The sequence below is a fragment of the Scyliorhinus torazame genome, chromosome 4 (genome assembly GCF_047496885.1).
Source record: "Scyliorhinus torazame isolate Kashiwa2021f chromosome 4, sScyTor2.1, whole genome shotgun sequence".
In the NCBI taxonomy this organism is placed as follows: domain Eukaryota; kingdom Metazoa; phylum Chordata; class Chondrichthyes; order Carcharhiniformes; family Scyliorhinidae; genus Scyliorhinus; species Scyliorhinus torazame.
Genome location: NC_092710.1, coordinates 52,639,360 through 52,665,843, shown reverse-complemented (window position 1 = coordinate 52,665,843; position 26,484 = coordinate 52,639,360). Strand labels below are relative to the sequence as shown.

Here is a 26,484-nt window from a genome sequence, read left to right as displayed (position 1 = left end):
GTAAATCCTGTCATGCATTCAAAGAAAATACTGCGGATGTTGCGAATCTGCATGAGAAGCGAAACATGATAGGATTGAAGCTCAAAAAATCAGTGGATATATGTGGAGCCAGACACAGAGTCAACATTTCAAATCCGTGTGATCCTTAATCAGAGCTGAAGTGAGGAGTAAATGCAATGGAGTAGATGAGAAAATGGAAGTTGCGTAAAAAATGGAGCTATGAAAGGATTGACATCGGAGAAGGGAGGGCATCTTCAAGGTTAGTGCCATGGAGATTTTGCCAATGAACTCTGCATTCACCATTAAATTGGGAGCTTTTCACAACAGGTTACTTGTTTTGACGTAAAGGCATAAAGGCACTGCTGAGATTTGAACTCAGGATAGCCTGTTCATTAGACAGGCGCTTTAACCATCTAAGCCACAGTGCCTACTTGCAGACCAACTCTGCAAGTTTGGAGCAGATTTCCATTATTGTGATTACCGCTCAGTATTGTTGATTTCTCATAGAACATAGAACATAGAACAATACAGCGCAGTACAGGCCCTTCGGCCCACGATGTTGCACCGAAACAAAAGCCATCTAACCTACACTATGCCATTATCATCCATATGTTTATCCAATAAACTTTTCAATGCCGTCAATGTTGGCGAGTTCACTACTGTAGCAGGTAGGGCATTCCACGGCCTCACTACTCTTTGCGTAAAGAGCCTACCTCTGACCTCTGTCCTATATCTATTACCCCTCAGTTTAAAGTTATGTCCCCTCGTGCCAGCCATATCCATCCGCGGGAGAAGGCTCTCACTGTCCACCCTATCCAACCCCCTGATCATTTTGTATGCCTCTATTAAGTCTCCTCTTAACCTTCTTCTCTCCAACGAAAACAACCTCAAGTCCATCAGCCTTTCCTCATAAGATTTTCCCTCCATACCAGGCAACATCCTGGTAAATCTCCTCTGCACCCGCTCCAAAGCCTCCAAGTCCTTCCTATAATGCGGTGAACAGAACTGTACGCAATACTCCAAATGCGGCCGTACCAGAGTTCTGTGCAGCTGCAACATGACCTCCCGTCTCCGGAACTCAATCCCTCTACCAATAAAGGCCAACACTTCTTAGGCCTTCTTCACAACCCTGTCAACCTGGGTGGCAACTTTCAGGGATCTATGTACATGGACACCTAGATCCCTCTGCTCATCCACACTTTCAAGAACTTTACCATTAGCCAAATATTCCGCATTCCTGTTATTCCTTCCAAAGTGAACCACCTCACACTTCTCTACATTAAACTCCATTTGCCACCTCTCAGCCCAGCTCTGCAGCTTATCTATATCCCTCTGTAACCTGCTACATCCTTCCATACTATCGACAACACCACCTACTTTAGTATCGTCTGCAAATTTACTCACCCACCCTTCTGCGCCTTCCTCTAGGTCATTGATAAAAATGACAAACAGCAACAGCCCCAGAACAGATCCTTGTGGTACTCCACTTGTGACTGTACTCCATTCTGAACATTTCCCATCAACAACCACCCTCTGTCTTCTTTCAGCTAGCCAATTTCTGATCCACATCTCTAAATCACCCTCAATCCCCAGCCTCCATATTTTTTGCAATAGCCTACCGTGGGGAACCTTATCAAACGCTTTGCTGAAATCCATATACACCACATCAACTGCTCTACCCTCGTCTACCTGTTCAGTCACCTTCTCAAAGAACTCAATAAGGTTTGTGAGGCATGACCTACCCTTCACAAAGCCATGCTGACTATCCCTGATCATATTATTCCTATCTAGATGATTATAAATCTTGTCTCTTATAATCCCCTCCAAGACTTTACCCACTACAGACGTGAGACTCACCGGTCTATAGTTGCCGGGGTTGTCTCTGCTCCCCTTTTTGAACAAAGGGACCACATTTGCTGTCCTCCAGTCCTCTGGCACTATTCCTGTAGCCAATGATGACATAAAAATCAAAGCCAAAGGTCCAGCAATCTCTTCCCTGGCCTCCCAGAGAATCTTAGGATAAATCCCATCAGGTCCCGGGGACTTATCTATTTTCAGCCTGTCCAGAATTGCCAACACCTCTTCCCTACGTACCTCAATGCCATCTATTCTATTAGCCTGGGGCTCAGCATTCTCCTCCATGCTGACTTTGAGAGTGCAAATTTCATCGGCACTGGACTTTTGAAACTGCAAAAATTGCTGTTATTTCTGAAAGTTATTAGATTATAGCATTCTGCAGGGAGAAGTAAACAAACAGGAAATATTTTGTGAATTGGAAGGAATTAAACATGACCACAAAACTATAGTGGTATAATGCAGGACAAGACCAGGAGAGAGTTTTTACATTAACTGAAAATCTAGCAGAAATTCTTGAAAGTTGTCGAGGGCAATTGCAATTTTGCAAACACGACGTTGTCACGGTTCATCCGCTTTCCCAAAATCACCCTGCATTCTTTATTCTTTTTTCCTGTCGTTCATTGGGAACAAAAACGCCTTGAGACAAAGTTGAGGCCCAGGCAGGGACTTAAACCCATCGATCTTCAGATTAAAAGTCAGACACTCTACCGACTGCGCTTCCAGGGCCCATTCCAAACGTAGTCTTAGAGCTCACTTCAAAGTCTCACATTGTATATTTTGAATTTCCTTCAATGGTAATTCAGCCTCACCAGCACATTTCCCTCGCAAGCAGACCGGCAGCCTCCCTTTGGCTTCCTTTCTCAAATTCTTCAGCTTGTACTCGCTTTTTACCAGTGACTTGTGATGTGACAACTGTTTACCCAGGGACCTGCACTGGGACTTCAAGACTTTGAAGATTACGTTTAGTTCGGTGAGATCTGAGTGGGAAGCTACAGAGACAAAGATTGTATTTTGAGAGAGGGAATTAAAGGTATCATCTGGTGTTTGTTGTGGCAGAGTGTGAACGTAAATAAATTCATCTAGTAAACTTAGCAAATTATGCAAATCGCAAAGTTTCAGGATATAAATAGATCTGTCAGCACCACATCATCATGGAAAATAACCCCATCCTTTATCCCGCCCGAGTCGTTCTTGCAAACGTGCAGCAACATGAATCGTTCAATATAAAATCAAATTACTGCGGATGTAAAATCTGAAAGAAAAACAGGAAATGACGGAAACTCTCAGCGGGTCTGGCACCACCTGTGAAGAGAGAACCGAGTTAACATTTCGAGTCCGGGTCACTCTTCGTTACAGTAAATCAATTAATCATTCAATCGTTGCTCACAGATGTCGCTAAAAAACATTCAAAATGTTCCTTCTGGATTACCGGAGGTAAATCCTATCATGCATTCAAAGAAAATACTGCGGATGTTGCGAATCTGCATGAGAAGCTAAACATGATAGGATTGAAGCTCAAAAATTCAGAGGATATATGTGGAGCCAGACACAGAGTTAACATTTCAAATCCGTGTGATCCTTAATCAGAGCTGAAGTGAGGAGCAAATGCAATGGAGTAGATGAGATGGAGTAGATGAGAAAATGGAAGGTGTGTGAAAAATGGAGCTATGAAAGGTTTGACATAAGAGTAGGGAGGGCACCTTGAAGGTTAGTGCCATGGAGATTTTGCCAATAAACTCTGCATTCACCATTAAATAGGGAGCTTTTCATAACAGGTGACTTGTTTTGACGTAAAGGTATAAAGGAACTGCTGAGATTTGAACTCAGGATCCCCAATTACTAAACAGGCGCTTTAACCATTTTTAGTTTCTCATGCACATTCACAACATGTGCAGTATTTTCCTTTGAATGCACAACAGGATTGACCTCAGGAAATCCAGAAGGAACATTTTGAATGTTTGTCAGCGATGTCTTTGAGCAAAGATTGAACGAGTAAATGATTTACTCTGAATAAGAGTGACCCAGCCTTGAAACGTTAGCTCGGTTCTCTCTTCACAGATGCTGCCAGACCCACTGAGATTTTCCATCATTTCCTGTTTTTTTTCAGATTTCACATCTGCAGTAATTTGCCTTTTTATTGGACGATATATGTTGCTGCATGTCAGCAAGAACGATTTGGGCGGTATAAAGGATGGGGCGTTTTCCATGAAGATGTGGCGTTGACAGATCTATTTACACCCTGAAACTTTGCGATTTGCATAATTTGTTACTTTTCTAGATGAGCTTACTTGCGTTCACACTCTGCCACAACAGACAACAGATGACACCCTTTATTCCCTCTCTTAAAATACAATCTGTATCTCTGCAACTTCCCACTGATATCTCAGTGAACTAAACGTAATCATCAATGTCTTGAAGTCCCAGTGCTTGTCCCTGGGTAACAACAGTTGTCACATCACAGGTCATTGGTAAAATGCGAGTCCAAGTTGAAGAATTTGAGAAAGAAAGCCGAAGGGAGGCTGCCGGTCTGCTTGCGAGGGAAATGAGCTGGAGAGGCTGAATTACCAGTGAAGGAAATTCAAAAGATACAATATGAGACTTTGACATGAGCTATGAGAGAACTGTTGAAATGGGCCCTGGTAGCTCAGTCGGTAAAGCATCATGAAGATGTGGCGTTGACAGATCTATTTACACCCTGTGTAGAGGGTTCCATCTCTGCTACTCCACTACTGGGCCGATATCAGGGGTTAGAGTATCTGTGTGTGTCTCTCTCCAGCTGGCACTGAAACATCAGAGGCCAGGGGATGCCGCACTGGGACACCTCCACGGAAGAGAGCACTGAATCAAGCCTGCCGTTTATCCCTAACCGGAAGCCTGAGGCTTATATCACACAGATATCCAGACCCCCACCAATGCCCAGGTGATTCTCTCTCTTGTCGGTGGTGCAACACCCACCCGGTTCCTACTTCGCTGGAGTAGCTTTCCCAAGAGAGAGAATAGGACACTGCTGTTTATTACCTAACCAGCAGCCTGTCCTGAGTGAACGGGTTCGAATCGTTCAAGATGACCCTAGATTCTCGACCCCGGAACTAAGGTGAGGAATATCTTAGCAATGACTTGGTCAGAGATCACTGGTGAGAGATTGAAGAATTGAAACGACTCCAATTATCAGCAAATCGAGGTTTATTGCAAAACCCAGGTCGAAATCATCAAACAGAAGAAATTATAATAAAATCTTAAACTCTAACACAAACTAAGTCTATTCAGGAAGTACTATAACGGACACAACGTAAAATCTTATTGTTACACAGGTTTAGCAATGGCACAAAACACAAATCAAGCCCCTGCCCCAAAGCCTCAACCACTATCAAAGTCAAGGGAGTTTCGCAAGCTGCTGCAGGGTACTTACGGTCACAGGCTGCAGGAGGTCAAGTCGAAGGTGGAGAGGTCAAGCCAAGAGAGCCTCAATCCCAACACAGCCCCTTTTATATCCGTTTTACCTGGCTTTTTCCTGTGTTCGGCCAGCCCCTTTTGCATTGAATTGGTAAGGTTTAAAGTTCCCGCTGGCCCCGCCCCCTTTGAGCCGGGCAGACCTGTTGACTTCCAGGTTCTCCTCGCAGGTCCGCTCCTTCCAGCCAGGCAGACCTGTCCCGATTTGAATTTGGCGCCGACTCCGCCCCCTCCACCCAGTGAGTTCCTGCCGGTGGCTTCTGTCAAGATTGGAGTACCTCCGCCAGGTCCGCCTCCAACTTGGTTTTTTTCTACCGTTTGTCTTCAAGGGGCTTTTCCAGCGCAATATACTGAGCCCAGACTGTCTGCTTTTTGGGATAACAAGGTTAAGCTCTCTTGTGAAGATTTTCAAAGTCTTCCATCTGCTCTGGAGATCGCTGCTATTCTCACCTCGCTATGTTGATGGGGTGTTGATTGGATTCTGCTCTGGTGGAGGCCAAGTCATTTACATCTGCATGGGGCTATGACCATCCCATTGTCCTGCTTGCAGGCAGGCCCCTTTGTATTCCCGTGCCCCTTTGTCTGTGTTTTAATCTTATCTAGTTGTCTGGCTCCTTCTTCCTTGTAGCTCCGGGGAGGGGGGGGGTTTGTAAATACCTATGCCCCTACTCAGCTCAGCGGACCAAGCCTGCTGAGAAATTTGGTTACGTTCCTTTGGCTGAAAAGTGTCCAGTTTACAGTCTCTGGATTTTATTCTTGGGCAGTCCAAAAAGGGCCGAATTGCCCGAAAACCTTACAACTGACACTTTGAGATTTGCATAATTTGCTACTCTACTCGATGAGCTTACTTGCGTTCACACTCTGCCACAACAAACAACAGATGACACGCTTTATTCCCTCTCTCAAAATCCAATCTGTATCTCTGCAGCTTCGCACTGATATCTCAGCGAACTAAACGTAATCTTCAATGTATTGAAGTCCCAGTGCATGTCCCTGGGTAACAACAGTTGTCACATCACAGGTCATTGGTAAAATGTGAGTCCAAGTGAAGAATTTGAGAAAGAAAGCCGAAGGGAGGCTGCCGGTCTGCTTGCGAGGGAAATGAGCTGGAGAGGCTGAATGACCAGTGAAGGAAATTCAAAAGATACAATATGAGACTTTGACGTGAGCTATGAGCGCATTTTTGAAATGGGCCCTGGTAGCTCAGTTGGTAGAGCATCAGACTTTTAATCTGAGGGTCCAGGGTTCAAGTCCCTGTCAGGGCTTTAATTTTGGCTCAAGGCGTTTGCTTCCCAATGAACGGTCGGAAATAAAAATAAAGAATGCAGGATGCTTTATGGAAAGTGGAAGAACCGTGACAACGTCGTGTTTGCCAAAATTGCAAACAGCCGTCCAGAATTAAAGAATTTTTGCGAGATTTTAATTGAATGTAAAAACTCTCTCCTGGTCTTGTCCTGCGTTATACCACTATGTTTAATCACTTCCCAATTCGCAAAATATTTCCTGTTTGTATACTTCTTTCCTGCAGAACTGCTTTTAAATTAATAACTTTCAGAAATAACTGCAATTTTTGCAATTTCAAAAGCCCAGTGCCGATCAATATTTTAAAAAAATATATATATTTTACTGAAATTTTTTTTCTAAACAACATTTTTCCCTCTTACAAAACAAACGTAACGATAACAAAATAGAAATTTTTAACAATACAAAAGTAACAAAACCCCATTATCTATTGACCTAGACTAAACTAAACCCCCCCCCTCCCCCCTCCCCCCCCCTCCCCCTGGGTTGCTGCTGGTCATCTGTCTTCCCTCTAACGTTCCCTTAGGTAGTCGAAAAATGGCTGCCACCGCCTGGTGAACCCTTGAGCCGATCCTCTCAGGGCAAACTTTATCTGCGCCAGTTTAATAAACCCCGCCATTTACCCAGGCCTCCAGTCCGGGGGGTTTCGCCTCCTTCCACATAAGTAGGATCCTGCGCCGGGATACTAGGGACGCAAAGGCCATGACGTCGGCCTCTTTCGCCTCCTGCACTCCCGGCTCGTCCGCAACTCCAAATAGAGCTAGCCCCCAGCTTGGTTTGACCCGGGCATTCACCACCTGCGAGATCACTCCCGTCACTCCCTTCCAATATCCTTCCAGTGCCGGGCACGCCCAAAACATATGTGTGTGGTTTGCCGGGCTCCCGTCACACCTCCCACATCTGTTCTCCACTCCGAAGAACCTGCTCAATCTTGCCCCCGTTATGTGTGCTCTATGTAGCACCTTAAATTGAATCAGGCTAAGCCTGGCGCATGAGGAAGAGGAGTTTACCCTGCTTAGGGCATCAGCCCACATACCCTCTTCTAGCTCCTCCCCAAATTCTTCTTCCCACTTTCCCTTTAGTTCTCCCACCGACTCCTCCCCCTCTTCCCTCATCTCTCTGTAAATCTCTGACACCTTGCCCTCTCCGACCCACACCCCTGAAAGCACCCTGTCCTGTATCCCCTGTGTCGGGAGCAACGGAAATTCCCTCACCTGTTGTCTAATAAACGCCCTCACCTGCATATATCTCAAGAAATTTCCCCGGGGTAACTTATACTTTTCCTCCAATGCTCCCAAGCTCGCAAAAGTCCCATCTATGAATAAATCTCCCACCTTCCTAATTCCCAACTGGTACCAGCTCTGAAATCCTCCATCCATTCTTCCTGGGGCGAACCTATGGTTGTTCCTGATAGGGGACCCCACCAGGGCTCCCCGCACCCCTCTCTGTCGCCTCCACTGTCCCCATATGATCAGTGTTGCCGCCACCACCGGGTTCGTGGTAAACCTTTTAGGTGAGAGCGGTAGCGGTGCCGTCACCAGCGCCTCTAAACTCGTCCCTTTACAGGACTTTCTCTCCAGTCTTTTCCACGCCGCTCCCTCACCCTCCATCATCCATCTACGTATCATTGCCACATTTGCGGCCCAATAATAATCTCCTAAGTTCGGTAGTGCCAGTCCTCCTCTGTCCCTACTACGCTGAAGGAACCCCCTCCTTACTCTCGGAACTTTCCCTGCCCACACAAAGCTCGTAATGCTCCTATCTATTTTATTAAAAAAGGTCCTGGTGATTAGTATAGGGAGACATTGAAATACAAATAAGAACCTCGGGAGGACCATCATCTTAATTGCTTGCACCCTGCCCGCCAGTGATAAAGGCTGCATCTCCCACCTCTTGAAGTCCTCCTCCATTTGTTCTACCAGCCGTGTCAAATTAAGTCTGTGCAAGGTTCCCCAGCTCCTAGCGATCTGAATCCCCAGGTATCGGAGGTTTCTTTCCACTTTCCTTAGCGGTAAGCCTTCTATCTCTCTACTCTGGTCCCCTGGATGTATCACAAATAATTCACTCTTCCCCATGTTTAGCCTATACCCCGAGAATTCCCCGAACCTCCTCAAAATTCGCATAACCTCGATCATCCCCCCCCGCCCCGCTGGGTCCGACACGTATAACAATAGGTCATCCGCATATAACGAGACTCGATGTTCTTCTCCCCCTCTAATCACCCCTCTCCATTTCCTGGAGTCTCTCAACGCCATGGCCAGAGGTTCAATTGCCAACGCAAACAACAATGGAGACAGCGGGCATCCCTGTCTTGTTCCCCTATATAATCGGAAATACTCCGATCTATGTCGACCTGTAACTACGCTTGCCGTTGGTGCCCCATAAAGAAGTCTAACCCAGCGAATAGACCCGTTTCCAAACCCAAACCTCCTTAACACTTCCCATAAATACTCCCACTCCACCCTATCAAATGCCTTCTCTGCGTCCATTGCCGCCACTATCTCTGCCTCCCCCTCCACTGGGGGCATCATTATCACCCCTAATAGTCGTCGCACGTTAACATTCAGTTGTCTCTCTTTTACGAACCCTGTCTGGTCTTCGTGCACCACCCCTGGGACACAGTCCTCTATCCTCGATGCCAGTACCTTTGCAGCAACTTGGCGTCCACGTTCAATAGTGAAATAGGTCTATAGGACCCGCACTGCAACGGATCTTTGTCTCTCTTCAAAATTAGCGATATCGTCACCTCCGACATCATCGGGGTTAGAGTCCCCCCTTCCCTGGCCTCATTGAACATCCTCGCCATCAACGGGGCCAACAAGTCCACATATTTTCTGTAGTATTCCACCGGGAACCCATCCGGCCCCGGAGCCTTCCCTGCTTGCATGCTTCCCAGTCCCTTAATAACCTCGTCCACCTCAATCGGCGCCCCCAGGCCTGCCACCGCCTGCTCCTCCACTTTCGGGAACCTCAACTGGTCCAGGAACTGCCGCATCCCCTCCTCTCCCTCTGGGGGTTGAGACCTAAACAGTTCCTCATAAAAGGTCTTAAACACCTCATTTATCTTTCCTGGCCTTCGTTCAGTGTCTCCCCTTTCATCCCTAATTCCTCCTATCTCCCTCGCTGCTGCCCTCTTTCGCAGTTGGTGCGCCAACAGGCGACTAGCCTTTTCCCCATATTCGTACCTCCTCCCCTGTGCCTTCCTCCACAGTACCTCCGCCTTTCTGGTGGTCAGAAGGTCAAACTCGGTCTGGAGTCGTCTCCTCTCCCTGTACAGCTCCTCCTCCGGGGTCTCTGCAAATTCCCTGTCCACCCTTAAAATTTCCCCCAATAATCTATCCCTTTCCTTGGCCTCTGTTTTCCTTTTGTGGGCCCCAATAGAGATCAGCTCTCCTCTGACCACCGCTTTTAGTGCTTCCCAGACCACTCCCACAGGGACCTCGCCGTCGTCATTGACCTCCAGGTATCTCTCAATACACCCCCTCACTCCTGCACACACTCCCTCATTCGTCTTCAGTCCCACGTCTAATCGCCAGAGTGTTCTCTGCTCCCTGTCCTCTCCTACTTCCAGGTCCACCCAATGTGGGGCATGATCCGAAACCGCTATGGCTGAGTATTCAGCTTCTTCCACCCTCGAGATCAACGACCTTCCGAAAACAAAAATATCTATCCGGGAGTACACTTTATGGACGTTGGAGAAGAAGGAATACTCCCTAGCCCTAGGTCTAAGAAATCGCCGTGGATCCACTCCCCCCATTTGGTCCATAAACCCCTTAAGTACCTTGGCCGCTGCCGGCCTTCTTCCGGTCCTTGAGCTGGATCTATCTAGCCCCGGGTCCAGCACAGTATTGAAGTCCCCTCCTAAAATCAAATTTCCTGCCTCCAGGTCCGGAATACGCCCCAGCATCCGTCTCATGAATCCCGCATCGTCCCAATTTGGGGCATACACATTAACCAACACGACCTCCATTCCCTCCAGCCTACCACTCACCATTACATATCTACCTCCGCTATCTGCTACGATGTTCTTTGCTTCAAATGCTACCCGTTTCCCCACCAAAATGGCCACCCCTCTGTTCTTTGCGTCCAGTCCTGAGTGGAACACCTGTCCCACCCATCCTTTCCTTAGCTTAACTTGGTCTGCCACCTTTAGGTGCGTCTCTTGGAGCATAACCACGTCTGCCCTCAGTCCTTTCAAATGCGTGTGCGCTTGGGCCCTTTTTATCGGTCCATTCTGGCCTCTCACGTGCCACGTGATCAGCCTCACTAGGGGGCTACCTGCCCCCCTCCCGTGTCGACTAGCCATTACCTTCTCTAGGCCAGTCCCATATCCCGCCTCCACGCTCCCGCTCGCTCCCCCAGCGTCGCACGCCGTCCCCGACCACCCACTCTTTAGCCATTCCCTTTTGGATTTCCGCAGCAGCAACCCAGTTTCCCCACCCCCCCTCCCACTAGATCCCTATCTAGCTTGATTGCTCCCCCATATCACTTCCGTAAGTCAGCTGACTTCAACTGACCCCGGCTACTCCTCCTCACTCCTCGACCCCCCGGTGTGAGGGAACTCCCGTCCGCCTTGCGCCTGTTTTCCCGCCTTATTCTTTCTGGCGCGGGAACATCACTTTACCTGACCCGCCTCTTCTGGCGCAGCTCCCTTTCCCCTCCCCCTCCCCTTCCCCATTCTCCGACTATGTCCCGTCTTTCCCCCCTCAACGGCACCCACATTTACCCAGTGTCTCCCCCCTTCCCTGTTTACTTCTCGATTAACTTTCACCTTAACATTAACAAAAACAATAACAATAACAATTCCCTGCAGCATCAGTCCCTCAGTTCCAGTCCAGTTTCTCTTCTTTAATAAAGGTCCATGCTTCCTCCGCCGTCTCGAAGTAATAGTGTCTCTCCTGATACGTGACCCATAGTCTTGCCGGCTGCAGCATCCCAAACGTCACCTTCTTTTTGTGCAAAACCTCTTTGGCTCGGTTGAAGCTCGCCCTCCTTCTCGCCACCTCCGCACTCCAATCCTGGTATATCCGTACCACCGCATTCTCCCACCTGCTACTCCGCACCTTTTTAGCCCATCTCAGGACCTCTTCTCTGTCCTTAAGGCGGTAGAATCGCATGATTAACGCACTCGGTGATTCTCCCGCTTTTGGTCTTCTCGCCGGGATCCGACCTGCCCACTCCACCTCCATGGGGCCCGCAGGGGCCTCAGCACCCATCAGTGAGCTCAGCATCTTACTTGCGTATGCTCCACAGTCCACTCCTTCCACACCCTCAGGGAGACCTAGTATCCTAAGATTCTTCCTTCGCGTTCCGTTTTCAAGGGCCTCGATCCTTTCAGCACACTTTTTATGAAGTGCCTCGTGCGTCTGAGTCTGAACCGCCAGGCCCAGGACCTCGTCCTCAATACCTGACACCTTCTGCTCCACCACGCGGAGCTGTCTCCTGGGTCTTTAAAGTCTCCTTAAGCCCCTCAATTGCCTGTAGCATTGGGGTCAGTACCTCCTTCTTCAGCAGGTCCACGCACCGTCTCACGACCTCGTCCTGCTCAGGCCCCCATGTCGCCTGCGATTTCACCGCCGCCATTTTGTTTTCCTCTCCCTCTGACCTTATAGTCGAAGATTCTTCGGGCTGCAGCCGCCGCCGCCGGTTTTTTCTTCCGTCGTTCGGGGGGGACTCCCTTCCCACACACCCCACACCGGGTTACTCGGCCGAAAAAATCCCCTTTGGGGCTCTTAAAAGAGCCCGAAGGTCCGTCGGAGCTGGAGCCACCGAAACGTGCGGCTAGCTCATCCTCACCGCAACCGGAAGTCCGCCGATGAATATTTTAATTTGCACACTCAAAGTCAGCAGGAGAAATCAACAATACTGATGTTTAATCAAAACAATTGAAATCTGTTCTACACTTGCAAAATTCTCATGCAGATTGGTGCTGTAGCTTAGATGGTTAAAGCACGTGCCTTATTAACAAGAGATCCTGAGTTCAAATCTCAGCAGTACCTTTATACATTCAGGTCAAAGTACGTAGCCTGTGAAGAATGCTCCTCATTTAAATGGTGAAAACAGAAAATGTTGACAACATTTCTATTTCTGTGGTACTGACCTTCAAGATTGCTTTTCCTTGATTTATGTCAAACTTGATTCAAACTTCCATATCTCCCATTTTTCACGTAACTTCCATTTTCCTCATCTACTCCATTGCATGAAACCTCGCTTCAGCTCTGAATAAGGATCGCACGGATTTGAAACATTAACTCTGTGTCTGGCTCCACAGACATCCTCTAATTTTCTGAGCTTTAATCCAATCATATTTAGTTTCTCATGCAGATTCACAACATGTGCAGTATTTTCCTTTGAATGCACGACAGGATTGACATCAGGAAATCCAGAAGGAACATTTTGAATGTTTGTCAGCGATGTCTGTGGGCAAAGATTGAATGATTAAATGATTTACTCTGATGAAGAGTGACCCAGCCTCGAAGCGTTAGCTCGGTTCTCTCTTCACAGATGCTGCCAGACCCACTGAGATTTTCCATCATTTCCTGTTTTTTTTCAGATTTCACATCCGCAGTAATTTGCCTTTTTATTGGACGATATATGTTGCTGCATGTCAGCAAGAACGATTTGGCGGGATAAAGGATGGGGCGTTTCCCATGAAGATGTGGCGTTGACAGATCTATTTACACCCTGAAACTTTGCGATTTGCATAATTTGTTACTTCACTCGATGAGCTTACTTGCGTTCACTCTCTGCCACAACAAACAACAGATGACACGCTTTATTCCCTCTCTCAAAATACAATCTGTATCTCTGCAACTTCCCACTGATATCTCAGCGAACTAAACGTAATCTTCAATGACTTGAAGTCCCAGTGCATGTCCCTGGGTAACAACAGTTGTCACATCACAGGTCATTGGTAAAATGCGAGTCCACGTTGAAGAATTTGAGAAAGGAAGCCGAAGGGAGGCTGCCGGTCTGCTTGCGAGGGAAATGTGCTGGAGAGGCTGAATGACCAGTGAAGGAAATTCAAAAGATACAATATGAGACTTTGACGTGAGCTATGAGAATATTTTTATAATGGGCCCTGGTAGCTCAGTCGGTAGAGCATCAGACTTTTAATTTGAGGGTCCATGGTTTAAGTCCCTGTCAGGGTTTTGATTTTGGCTCAAGGCGTTTGCTTCCCAATGAACGGTCGGAAATAAAAATAAAGAATGCAGGATGCTTCATGGAAAGTGGAAGAACCGTGACAACGTCGTGTTTGCCAAATTGCAACAGCCGTCCAGAATTTTCAAGAATTTTTGCTAGATTTTCAGTTGATGTAAAAACTCTCTCCTGGTCTTGTCCAGCATTATACCACTGTAGTTTTCTGGCCATGTATAATAATTTCCCATTTCGCAAAATATTTCCTGTTTGTATACTTCTTTCCTGCAGAACAGCTTTGAAATTAATAACTTTCAGAATAACTGCAATTTTTACAGTGTCAAAAGCCCAGTGCCGATGAATATTTTAATTTCCACTCTCAAAGTCAGCAGGAGAAATCAACAATACTGATGTTTAATCAAAACAATTGAAATCTGTTCCACACTTGCAAGCCTATCTTGCAGATTGGTGCTGTGGCTTAGATGGTTAAAGTGCCTGCCTTCTAAACAGGAGGTCTTTAGTTCAAATCTCAGCAGTGCCTTTAAACATTCAGGTCACAGCATGTAGCCTGTGAAGAATGCTCCTCATTTAATGGTGCACACAGGAAATGGTGACAACGTTTCTGTGGTACTGATCTTCAACATTGCTTTCCCTTGATTTATTTCAAACTTCCATAACTCCCACTTTTCACGCAGCTTCCATTTTCCTCATCGACTCCATTGCATGTAACCTCGCTTCAGCTCTGAATAAGGATCACACGGATTTGAAACATTAACTTTGTGTCTGGCTCCACAGACATCCTCAAATTTTATGAGCTTTAATCCAATCATTTTTTGTTTCTCATGCACATTCACAACATGTGCAGTATTTTCCTTTGAATGCATGACAGGATTGAGCTCAGGAAATCCAGTAGGAACATTCTGAATGTCTGTCAGCGATGTCTGTGGGCAAAGATTGAATGATTAAATGATTTACTCTGATGAAGAGTGACGCATCCTCGAAACGTTCGCTCGGTTCTCTCTTCACAGATGCTGCCAGACTCACTGAGATTTTCCATCATTTCCTGTTTTTTTTCAGATTTCACATCTGCAGTAATTTGCCTTTTTATTGGACGATATATGTTGCTGCATGTCAGCAAGAATGATTTGGGCGGGATAAAGGATGGGGCGTTTTCCATGAAGATGTGGCGTTGACAGATCTATTTACACCCTGAAACTTTGCGATTTGCATAATTTGTTACTTTTCTAGATGAGCTTACTTGCGTTCACACTCTGCCACAACAGACAACAGATGACACGCTTTATTCCCTCTCTCAAAATACAATCTGTATCTCTGCAGCTTCCCACTGATATCTCAGCGAACTAGTGTAATCTTCAATGTCTTGAAGTCCCAGTGCATGTCCCTGGGTAACAACAGTTGTCACATCACAGGTCATTGGTAAAATGCGAGTCCAAGTTGAAGAATTTGAGAAAGTAAGCTGAAGGGAGGCTGCCGGTCTGCTTGCGAGGGAAATGAGCTGGAGAGGCTGAATGACCAGTGAAGGAAATTCAAAAGATACAATATGAGACTTTGAACTGAACTATGAGAACATTTTTGGATTGGGCCCTGGTAGCTCAGTCGGTAGAGCATCAGACTTTTAATCTGAGGGTCCAGGGTTCAAGTCCCTGTCAGGGTTTTTTTTTTGGCTCAAGGCGTTTGCTTCACAATGAACGCTCGGAAATAAATATAAAGAACGCAGGATGCTTCAAGGAAAGTGGAAGAACCGTGACAACGTCGTGTTTGCCAAATTGCAACAGCCGTCCAGAATTTTCAAGAATTTTTGCTAGATTTTCTGTGAATGTAAAAACTCTCTCCTGGTCTTATCCAGCATTATACCACTGTAGTTTTCTGGCCATGTTTAATCACTTCCCAATTCGCAAAATATTTCCTGTTTGTATACTTCTTTCCTGCAGACCTGATTTTAAATTAATAACTTTCAGAAATAACTGCAATTTTTACAGTTTCAAAAGGCCAGTGCTGATGAATATTTTAGTTTGCACTCTCAAAGTCAGCAGGAGAAATCAACAATACTGATGTTTAATCAAAACAATTGAAATCTGTTCTAAACTTGCAAAGCTGTCTTGCAGATTGGTGCTGTGGCTTAGATGGTTAAAGTGCCTGTCTTGTAAACAGGAGATCCTGAGTTCAACTCTCAGCAGTACCTTTATACATTCAGGTCAAAGTACGTAGCCTGTGAAGGATGCTCTTCATTTAATGGTGGACACAGGAAATGTTGACAACATTTCTGTGGTACTGACCTTCAACATTGCTTTCCCTTGATTTATGTCAAACTTGATTCAAACTTCCATATCTCCCACTTTTCATGCAACTTCCATTTTCCTCATCTACTCCATTGCATGTAACCTCGCTTCAGCTCTGAATAAGGATCACACGGATTTGAAATATTAACTTTGTGTCTGGCTCCACAGACATCCTCTAATTTTCTGAGCTTTAATCCAATCATATTTAGCTTCTCATGCAGGTTCACAACATCTGCAGTATTTTCCTTTGAATGCACGACAGGATTGACCTCAGGAAATCCAGTCGGAACATTTTGAATGTCTGTCAGCGATGTCTGTGAGCAAAGATTGAATGATTAAATGATTTACTCTGATGAAGAGTGATCCAGCCTCGAAACGTTAGCTCGGTTCTCTCTTCACAGATGCTGCCAGACCCACTGAGATTTTCCATCATTTCCTGTTTTTTTTCAGATTTCACATCTGCAGTCATTTGCGTTTTTATTGGACGATATATGTTGCTGCATGCTAGCAAGAACGATTCGGGCGGCATAAAGGATGGGGCGTTTTCCATGAAGATGTGGCGTTGACAGATCTATTTACACCCTGAAATTTGCGATTTGCATAATTTGCTACTTTACTAGATGAGCTTACTTGCGTTCACTCTCTGCCACAACAAACACCAGATGACACCCTTTATTCCCTCTCTTAAAATACAATCTGTATCTCTGTAGCTTCCCACTCATATCTCAGAGAACTAACCTTACTCTTCAATGTCTTGAAGTCCCAGTGCATTGTCCCTGCGCAACAACAGTTGCCACATCGCAAGTCATTGGGAAAATGCGTGTCCAAGTTGAAGAATTTCGGAAAGGAAACCAAAGGGAGGCTGCCGGTCTGCTTGTGACGAATGTGATATAAAATAGTTACTTTAGAGATATTAGTTAATGTAATGTAGAAATAAGCCACTTTGATACTGGCAAGTAGAGACAAAGGATTTTAGACCGCATGGAAAAAAGCAGGAAGAGGTGTGTCTATGAGAGTGATGCTGCATTGATAGGGGCCGGAGAAAGGGATTGGAAGTGAGCCAATCAGAATAGATCAAACAAGTCAGGAGGGACATAGGATGACCTATGGGTGTCGAGTATGTGAAACTTGATGCCATTTGAATGTATCAGTACTGATCTCTTTGTGTGGGACCTTCACTTAGCTCCCGGGGCTGCAGAGAGCAACATGTTATCTGTATCACTGTGGGCTAGGTAGCTTGCAAGCTGAATAAAATAACTAATGTTATACCTGCAAATCCATCTTGACTTTTATTGAGGCCAGACTGACGGATAAAGACATTTGGGATTCAACATTTGGTGCCGAAAACCTTGATTTCTCAGGGCGATCCTGGTTTCAACTGCGAAATCAGAATTAGACTGATTATGAACAGGAGGATGGGGAACGAGGGCCCTCAATGTAGAACTGGAAAATGACCGCACATTGATTGTTCCCCTCTTCTTATCATCTGATTAGTCTGGTCACTCGCGGTTGGCACAGAAAGACCGCCTCGACGAAATCACAGGTCAGTCTGGGGATTAGCATTTTAATTGATGGGATTTCATTTGTGAGTTAATCGGCTGGGGTAGGCTATATTGTTGATGGGACATTTAAAACTATAAATGGTTCAACTTCATTTGTGAGTTAATTTGGCTGGGTAGGCTATATTGTTGATGGGACATTTAAAACTATAAATGGTTCAACTTCATTTGTGAGTTAATTCGGTTGGGTTCGATTAAGAGAGGTCGATGCGACATTTGAAATTGAAAATGGTTCACCTCCATGTGTGTGTGTGTTAAAAATATAGTTGATTAAGCTAAAATTGTCTCCTTGGACTGTAGTGGCGAAAAACGCAGTTCCGAGGACTAGTTGAGATTATGGAGAATTCCTTGGATAGCACAAATGATCCAGGCATGCGACTGCAAATATTATGTGATAAGTATCCGGACAAAGTGAAGGATTTTAGAAAATTGTCAGCACAGTTAAGAACTAAAATGGGAGATGAATGGCCACTAGGGGGCACCAAAGACCTAGAAATGGTTAAGAAAATCCAGGGACAAATTTGGAGAAAAAATCAAAGTATGAAAGCTAAAGAATTAATTGGATTATGGAGGCAATATTGTCAAGAGAAAAGAGATAAGATTATGTTGTCTAGCTGGCAGGACAATGCCCTTAAAATGGGGATTCCAATTAGTGAACAGGGTAACCTAAAAACATTACAGATCTTGAAAAACGAATGTGCATTTAAAAAAGAGCAAGTAGAGACAGGAAAGACGCGGGCCAAACAAGAGATGAGCTACGTAGTTCAATGGCTGGCCTTGAATTGACAGAAAAAGAAAAATTCAATAATTTTGAAAAGTCAATAAAAGTTCCGTCTGCACCTGTAGCATGGTCTGCGCTCATTCCAGAACCACCAGAGTACAATAATATATACCCAGTCATTGCTCCCCAGATTCCAAATATGCCAGAAACTCAAGCCCTTTTGGATGATAGTGTGGGTGATAGTGTGGGTCCTGATTTACCAACTTCACGACCAGAAGAGCAAAAGGAACTCTGTCCCACAAGCCCAGTTAGCTCTAGGACAAGATCTCGGACAGCGAGAGAGGGGCTTGACCCTCACCAGAAACAATTAAGCATATCACCTAAGTCTCTCCAAACTAAGGAGAAACCACAAGATTCGGGAACAAAGGAAGCTGAAACAACTTCTTTTGAAGAGAAAGAACACCCCCTAGTGACAGCGAGAGACGTTGAAGTCTTGGAACAACCAGGGGAAATAGCTAGAGTGCCCCCTGGTGACATTCGGAGACAGTTACCGATTAGGAAGATGCGAAACCCCGACGCAGTGACTGCGGGAGCGAACCCCACGATAGACGTTTACTTCCCATGGACACCCAGTGAGATGATGGCTATTATGGCTACAATCCCAGATAGAAAAAAATCTCCTGCTGCCTTTGTGGATTCCTTGAGAACTACCATCTCAATTTATCAAGCTGATTCAAGGGACCTCTGGGCCCTAGTCCAGCAGATTTTAACCCCAGCAGAGTACCGCAATTATCTTAACCACCTGAATTATGCTAGTCATGCCGCACTTCAGCAGGCCTATGCGTTAGACGACGATAGAAGGACACAGATCTTGAATGCGTTGAATACACATTTCAAAGGCCCATAAATCTTTCTGTTCTCTTAGACCTAAAACCTAAGAAGACTGAAGAGCCAGAGGAATTTCTGGAGCGTTTTAATGAAATCTACCGGGGGCAGTCAGGCGATTTGCTGTATCAAAATGGTCAGAAGTCCCCTCAATATTGTGCTATGTTAATGCATTGCCTACCACCTTTTGTGGTTACTGCTGTGAAATGTAATAACATGAATTGGACAGAGAACGACCCTTCCCAGATGGCAAGGGTAGTCAGATTTTATTGGAAGGAGGGTGTAGGCCAAGAAGGAGGCTCAGTTACAAAGCTTAAGACTGAGTATGTAATGAAAAAGGATGATTGGCGATCCCAACAAGCGGCAGAAATGGTAGTTTACCAGCAGGAGCCCCAATATAGTGACTTTGGGTGGGTGGATCAGCGAAGAGGAGGATACCAAACCCACCCAAAGGGACCCTCACCCCATTTTTATGGCCCACCGAACAAATCAACAGCTCTACAACCGCAGCCCCCTCTGAGGGGCCATTGGTCTACTGGAAGAAGAGGACGGGGCAGAAATAGAGGGAGCAATGCATGTTTTAATTGCGGCCGTGTAGATCACTGGCAACAGGGATGCCCCTTTAAAAGACAGGCAGTAGAAGGAGATTATCCGACCCAAAGGCGAGGGTACCCACCAAGGGGAGGACAGACGAGATACACTGACTTCTCCCAGGAAAACCCTTTCCCAACACAGGATTGACGAGCTAATTTAGCCATAAGGACTCTCCAATCGGACAGGGAACCTATTATCTCTCTGCAGATAGGAGATCAACATCACTCATTTGTAATCGACACCGGGGCAGCCATGTCTTCTGTGCAATCAGCACTTAAATTACCATTATCCGACCACACGCAGCAATTGTCAGGGTTCCAAGGACAGGTGTGTGAGTATCCTATTTCTGAACCTGTGACAGTCACTTACGAGAATAAGTCTGCAGAGCATCAGTTTGTAGTGACTACTGAATTGGACTGTAACTTGTTGGCCCGAGATTTACTGTGTATCTTGCAGCTACAGCTAGAATGCGGAGATGAGGGGGTAACGGTTACATCATGGAGGATGAGACAACAGTGCTATATTTCTATCACCCCCCAGTGGTGGACGTTAGACGTTGAACAGTCACTGCATCACGTTACCCTGGCCTATGACAGAACTGGACGAAACAGGGAGTTGGAGGACAAATACCGGCCATTACTTGAGACCGAATGGCCAGTCAAGGTTACAGCCACAGTCACTGGAAAAGAAGGTACAGCCGATTTTGTTGCAATATCACCACATTTATGGCCACAGTCAGCTTCGGTAAGCCCTCATATTACACGTCAGGTCCGTGACCAGTACCATGCCAGGGATATGGGGCGAATGGTCAGGAGGGCGGTGGATCATTCAGATCCAACAGACTACGCACTTCAAGTCATGCCGGACGGCACTACCATAAAATATTTTGAGGTCCCTGAAACGATTAACACTCGACTGCAGCATCACAGGGGACATGATGTGTTGGAATATGTCAATCCACAGGTCTGGGCGGAATACCCATCACAAGTGGGAAAGACAAATGTTACACCTATTAAGGTGATGATTAAGGATCATGTAAAGCTACCTTCCATTCGACAATACCCCCTGAAATCTCAAGCTGCTCCATCAATAGATAAATTAATTCAACAGCTGTTGAAACAGGGTATTTTGGTCCCTTGCCAATCAGAATGTAACACCCCCATACTTGCTGTGCCTAAACCAGCCAAACCAGACCAGTACCGATTAGTACAGGATTTACGTTCAATTAATGCCATCGCATAGCCATTACATGCTCTCGTCCCTAACCCTGCCCACATACTGGCTCAAATTCCAGCTCAAGCCCGGGTCTTCGCCGTAATTGACCTTCAGCACGCCTTCTTTGCCCTCCCACTTGCGACTGAAAGTCAATATTTGTTTGCCTTCACTTACAATGGACAGCAGTATACCTGGACCCGACTGCCACAGGGGTTCGTCAATTCACCTACACTCTTCTCCAGATGTCTGCAGACCCAACTCCAGGCCTTGACATTGGAGCATGGTTCCACTCTGGTGCAGTATGTAGATGACATATTGGTGGCAAGTCCTGACGAGCCCAGTAATAGGGATGATGTGATCCAATTATTGAACCACCTATCCTCGTTGGGTTATGTTGTTTCACAAGCAAAGGTCTTGGTGGCTCAGAGAAAAGTTAAGTTCTTAGGAGTTTTACTTACAGCCACAGAAAGAAGTCTCGAACCCAGTAGTATTGAACCAATATGCCAATTCCCCGCCCCTACAATAGCCAAGGAGGTTCGTCATTGGCTGGGTATGATGAATTATTGTCGGCAGTGGATACCAAACATTGCTGTCTATACAAAGCTGCTGACGCCTTACACTCGTGAAGGGGGGAATTTTACTCTCACCACCGAGGCACTCGAGGCCTTCCGTTGCCTGAAGCAGGCCTTGCTACAAGCACCGGCCCTCGGTAGGCCCCTATACGACCGACCATTCCAGATATACTGTACTGTTCTGGAAGGATGTTCAACAGCGGTACTCACCCAGCAACATGGGGACAAGCACCGGCCCGTAGCATATTACTCTTCCAAACTCGACCCAGTGGCGTTGGGCCACCCTGTTTGCACCCAGATCTTGGCAGCGATATACAATAGTTTTCAGGCTGCTGCCAACATCACTCTCCAACAGGATATTACGGTGTATAGCTCCCACTCGGTAATCGCACTATTGGGGCAACTGCAGACTCAGCATCTTACCGCAGCTCGTCAGAATAGGTATGAGATATACCTTTTGAACAATCCACGTCTGACATTTAAATACTGTACCACTATCAATCCAGCCTGTTTTCTCAGTGGTCCCCCTGTCAATGAGGACGTGCCTGGTCACGACTGTTTAGCCTTGATTCAGGAAACTACAACAATAAGGGACGATCTGAGTGATATTCCGTTAGAACAACCTGACATGATTATGTATGTTGATGGCAGTGCATTAGTAAGCCCCACTGGCCGGAGACTGTCGGGTTATGCAATCATAGATCAGGATGGTCTGATTCTAGAAGCGGCAGCTTTCCAGACCCCTTACTCAGCACAACAAGCCGAACCTTTTGCCCTCACCCGTGCATGTATACTGGGGGGAGATCGCCGGGTAAATATCTACACTGACTCCCGATATGCTTTCGGGGTAGTTCATGACTTCAGACAACTCTGGAAGAATAGGGGATTCCTTACCTCGGCAGGCACAGAAATATCCAACCGGGGTTTAGTTAATGACCTACTGCAGGCCCTCCTTATGCCCGCGCAGATTTCCGTTATTAAATGCGCTGCCCACACGAATGGTACAACCCCAGTTGACGTTGGTAATGAACGAGCAGATTGTGCAGCGCGAACAGCCGCGCAAATTCAGCAAGTGATGGTGCCTAAGATGTTAAGTCAGACTAAACGATCTACTATAAATATGTCTGCTTCTGACAAGTCAATGCCAACCATCCAAGACGTCATAAGATTACAGGAGGACGCTCCTGAGAGTGATAAACAAATGTGGAAACGGTTAGGTTGTACATATGATTCTGTTTCCTCTTTATGGACCACGCCTGCACATCAGACTTGTATGTCTGATGTGCTGGCTTTATGGGTCATTGAATGTGTACACTTTGCAACTCATTGTGGGGCTCGAGGGACTAGTGATTTGTTGCTGGACACTTGGTGGCACCCTAAAATGCAGGGGTTGGCCCAAAGTATCAGTAATAGGTGTTTGATTTGTCAGCAATATAACACCGGAAAAGGTATCTCTTGTGGGAAGGGGCAAACCCTGTTGCCCAGTGGTCCCTTTGAGACGCTCCAAATGGATTACATTGAGTTGGAAAGGTGTCAATGTCATAAATATGTTTTGGTCATTGTGGATGTGTTCAGCAGATGGGTCGAGGCGTATCCGACTATCGATAATAAAGCTGCTACTGTGGTTAAAGTCTTGATGAGGGAAATCATTCCCCGGTACGGTATACCAGCTCAGTTAAGTTCTGATAATGGGCCTCATTTTATTGGACAAATTAACAAGGAGTTTTGCTCACAGTTGGGCATACGCCAGCAGTTACACTGTGCTTATAGACCGCAGGCGGCCGGGTTGGTTGAGAGACACAATCAGAGCCTCAAAACTAAATTGGCTAAATTAAGAGCAGACACGGGACTGACATGGCTTAAGTTGCTCCCTGTTGCCCTCTTCCAGCTGCGGGTTACACCTGCGGGACCGGCCCGGCTCTCTCCCGCCGAGATTCTTTATGGCAGGCCTCTTAGAACTCCCTGGAGCCTGCAGGTTCCCAGACTGGTTCAGTTTCATCAGATGACTGAAGAGATGACCACCTATGTTCTAGCCCTCACGCAAGTGCTCAAGGAACTCCATGGCCAGGTCCGCGCGGCTCACCAGCCATCGCCCCCAGTACCTAGCTCACTTTCAGTCCAGCCCGGTAGTTATGTCATGGTCAAAAATTGGACTAGGAAGGGGTCGGAGCCGCGATGGGACAGGCCCTTCCAAGTTCTCCTTACCACCCCCACAGCAGTTAAAGTGGAGGGGCGAAGTGCTTGGGTCCACCTAATTCACTGTAAATTGAGTCCATCTCCACTACTGTAAAAGGTCAGATACTAAACTGCCTCCCTTCTCCAGTGCTATTTTACAGGTGTGGAGCATGATGGAGTGGCTACGCATCGTCTGTCTGATATTTGGCCTCACTTCGCTTGGCGTGTTATTGGCGATGGACATGGAAAAGGGGAATATTATGTATCTGTGTAGCCCCAACCAATCTACAAGGTTACATCACCTCTGCAAAGGTGATGTTCTTCGCTGCCCCCATATACGAGGACATGGTATCGACTCATGGAAGGTCATCAAAGTTAAGGAGAATGCAGGAGTCATGAAGCAGTTGCACCGGTCCCGGCGATGAGAAGGGAACATTATGTGGACATTGCCTTGTTTTTGGAATACATGTAAATTCGATTTTGGATGTGTTAAGAGTGGTGCAATAAAGGTAAAATCAGGCCGTCAGGAGAGCGTAGGAAGAGGCTATGAGAAAGTGAAAGGGACTAGAGAGAGGATGGGGCGTATGAGAAGGGAAGTACAGCTAGAACGTAGGTTACCGGGAGATACACTTAAGTTAATTAAAGGCCAAACTGAGGAAAACCCGGGTAGTATGAATCTCTTCTACCAGATTTACCACCACTTGTATGGCCAGGGACGGGTTGTCTGCTACCCAAACCCCGCAGCGGTGTCTAGGTTATTTTCTGTTTCACCGCTTTGGGGCACTACCCAAACGGTGGTCCATTGTCAGCATTCCAAACCACTGCCCGAGCAAGTCACTCTTCCTTACGATCCGGATTCAGCACCACCGGCTATTTGCCTTCCCCTTCCTCGGGATAATTCCCATTCACAGTACGATAGGCTGCGACGGTGGAGGGCGTACATACCTAGCCACTTCACTCCCAATAGGGATTCCCGGTCGTACGAGAATTGCTTCAGCAGTGAAGGATACGGCTGTTTGCTGGTAGAGGTGGACACAAATATAACATGTCTGTTTCCCACCTGTACGGACAGGAGGTGCCATATCACCCAGGCGTCTGGCCAATGCGTTTGTTACAACACCACTTGCGTTCCATTGAACGCCGGCCTCCAGCTCCTTTGTGGCTGGGCGAATGTCTCTCATATCACTGTTGGGACTAGGGCTTTCCGCATTGCTAGGCGGCCCGAATGGGCGTTTCAAAGTTGGATAAACTGGGCTACTGGAGGGTCCTTACGCAACCGATATGCTGATTGTGATGCTAGCCTGCACACGGAGCAAGGATACTACTTTTTATTTAATGGTACAGCGACCAATGTTTTGTCACCTCCATTTCCCCGCCGAATTGCTATAGGGACTCTAGTCCCTACCACAGTCCGCTGCCCTTCGGCGTGGAACCTGCATAATCAGTTAGCACGCCGGGCAGTCTCTGCTGAATTTTGCGAGAACTGGAAAAAACCTCAGGATCTTGCACCCAACCGGGGCCACTCAGCCGGGTGGGGCATTCTGGGCGTATTGACACTGGGAGGTGTGGGGGGTTCCTTGGCTGTCAGTGATCGGAATTATTTTATTTGCGGCCTTACCATCTTGGGAAATGAAACCTTGGGAGCCCTCGGGGCAATAACCAAGGAGTTGTCTCAGCTACGGTTGTTTGCAATGCAGAACCGGTATGCTCTTGACTATCTTCTGGCCCGTGAGGGTGGGGTATGCGCCATAGTGCAGGGCAAGTGTATCGTGGGAGTTCAAGACTTGACCGCTAACATCACTAAATTTATGGATCGCATACGGGATCACTTGGACGGGATGCAGGATCCTGGCTCTTGGGGTAACTGGGGATTTGGAGGTTGGAAGGACTGGTTGATAAATATGGCCATGTATCGAGTGGTAGCTATCGGCTGCATCTTTGTGGGCCTGGCCATCCTTAAATGTGTGATGGGTAGAATGCGGGGTGCACTGGATCAGATCACCGCCCCAAAAAATTTAACTGTTAAAATCCATGAGGGTGAAGCAGATGAAGGGGGGCTAAGACAGGAATTGGAAATGCAGCGACAGGTCTTTTTAGATGAGGAACCGTAGCTATGGATTGGATAGTTCGGTTATCATGGAATGATAAAAGGAGGGAATGACGAATGTGATATAAAATAGTTACTTTAGAGATATTAGCTAATGTAATGTAGAAATAAGCCACTTTGATTCTGGCAAGTAGAGACAAAGGATTTTAGACCGCATGGAAAAAAGCAGGAAGAGGTGTGTCTATGAGAGTGATGTTGAATTGATAGGGGCCGGAGAAAGGGATTGGAAGTGAGCCAATCAGAATAGATCAAACAAGTCAGGAGGGACATAGGATGACCTATGGGTGTCGAGTATGTGAAACTTGATGCCATTTGAATGTATCAGTACTGATCTCTTTGTCTGGGACATTCACTTAGTTCCCGGGGCTGCAGAGAGCAACATGTTATCTGTATCACTGTGGACTAGGTAGCTTGCAAGCTGAATAAAATAACTAATGTTATACCTGCAAATCCATCTCGACTTTTATTGAGGCCAGACTGACGGATAAAGAAATTTGGGATTCAACATTTGCGAGGGAAATGAGCTGGAGAGGCTGAATTGCCAGTGAAGGAAATTCAAAAGATACAATATGAGACTTTGACGTGAGCTATGAGAGAACTGTTGAAATGG

The 26,484-nt window shown here is 46.4% G+C and overlaps 4 non-coding genes across 4 annotated transcripts; 3 read left to right on the top strand and 1 right to left on the bottom strand.

Moving 5' to 3' along the window:
• Positions 1-354: 354 nt before the first annotated feature.
• On the bottom strand, positions 355-428 carry trnai-aau (transfer RNA isoleucine (anticodon AAU)). The gene has a single exon. It is a non-coding gene; the product is annotated as a tRNA-Ile (tRNA).
• A 6,071-nt stretch (positions 429-6,499) lies between these two features.
• trnak-uuu (transfer RNA lysine (anticodon UUU)) lies at positions 6,500-6,572 on the top strand. Its single transcript has one exon. It is a non-coding gene; the product is annotated as a tRNA-Lys (tRNA).
• An 8,776-nt stretch (positions 6,573-15,348) lies between these two features.
• Positions 15,349-15,421, top strand: trnak-uuu (transfer RNA lysine (anticodon UUU)). Its single transcript has one exon. It is a non-coding gene; the product is annotated as a tRNA-Lys (tRNA).
• Positions 15,422-15,875: 454 nt separating this feature from the next.
• On the top strand, positions 15,876-15,949 carry trnat-ugu (transfer RNA threonine (anticodon UGU)). The gene has a single exon. It is a non-coding gene; the product is annotated as a tRNA-Thr (tRNA).
• Positions 15,950-26,484: the final 10,535 nt, after the last annotated feature.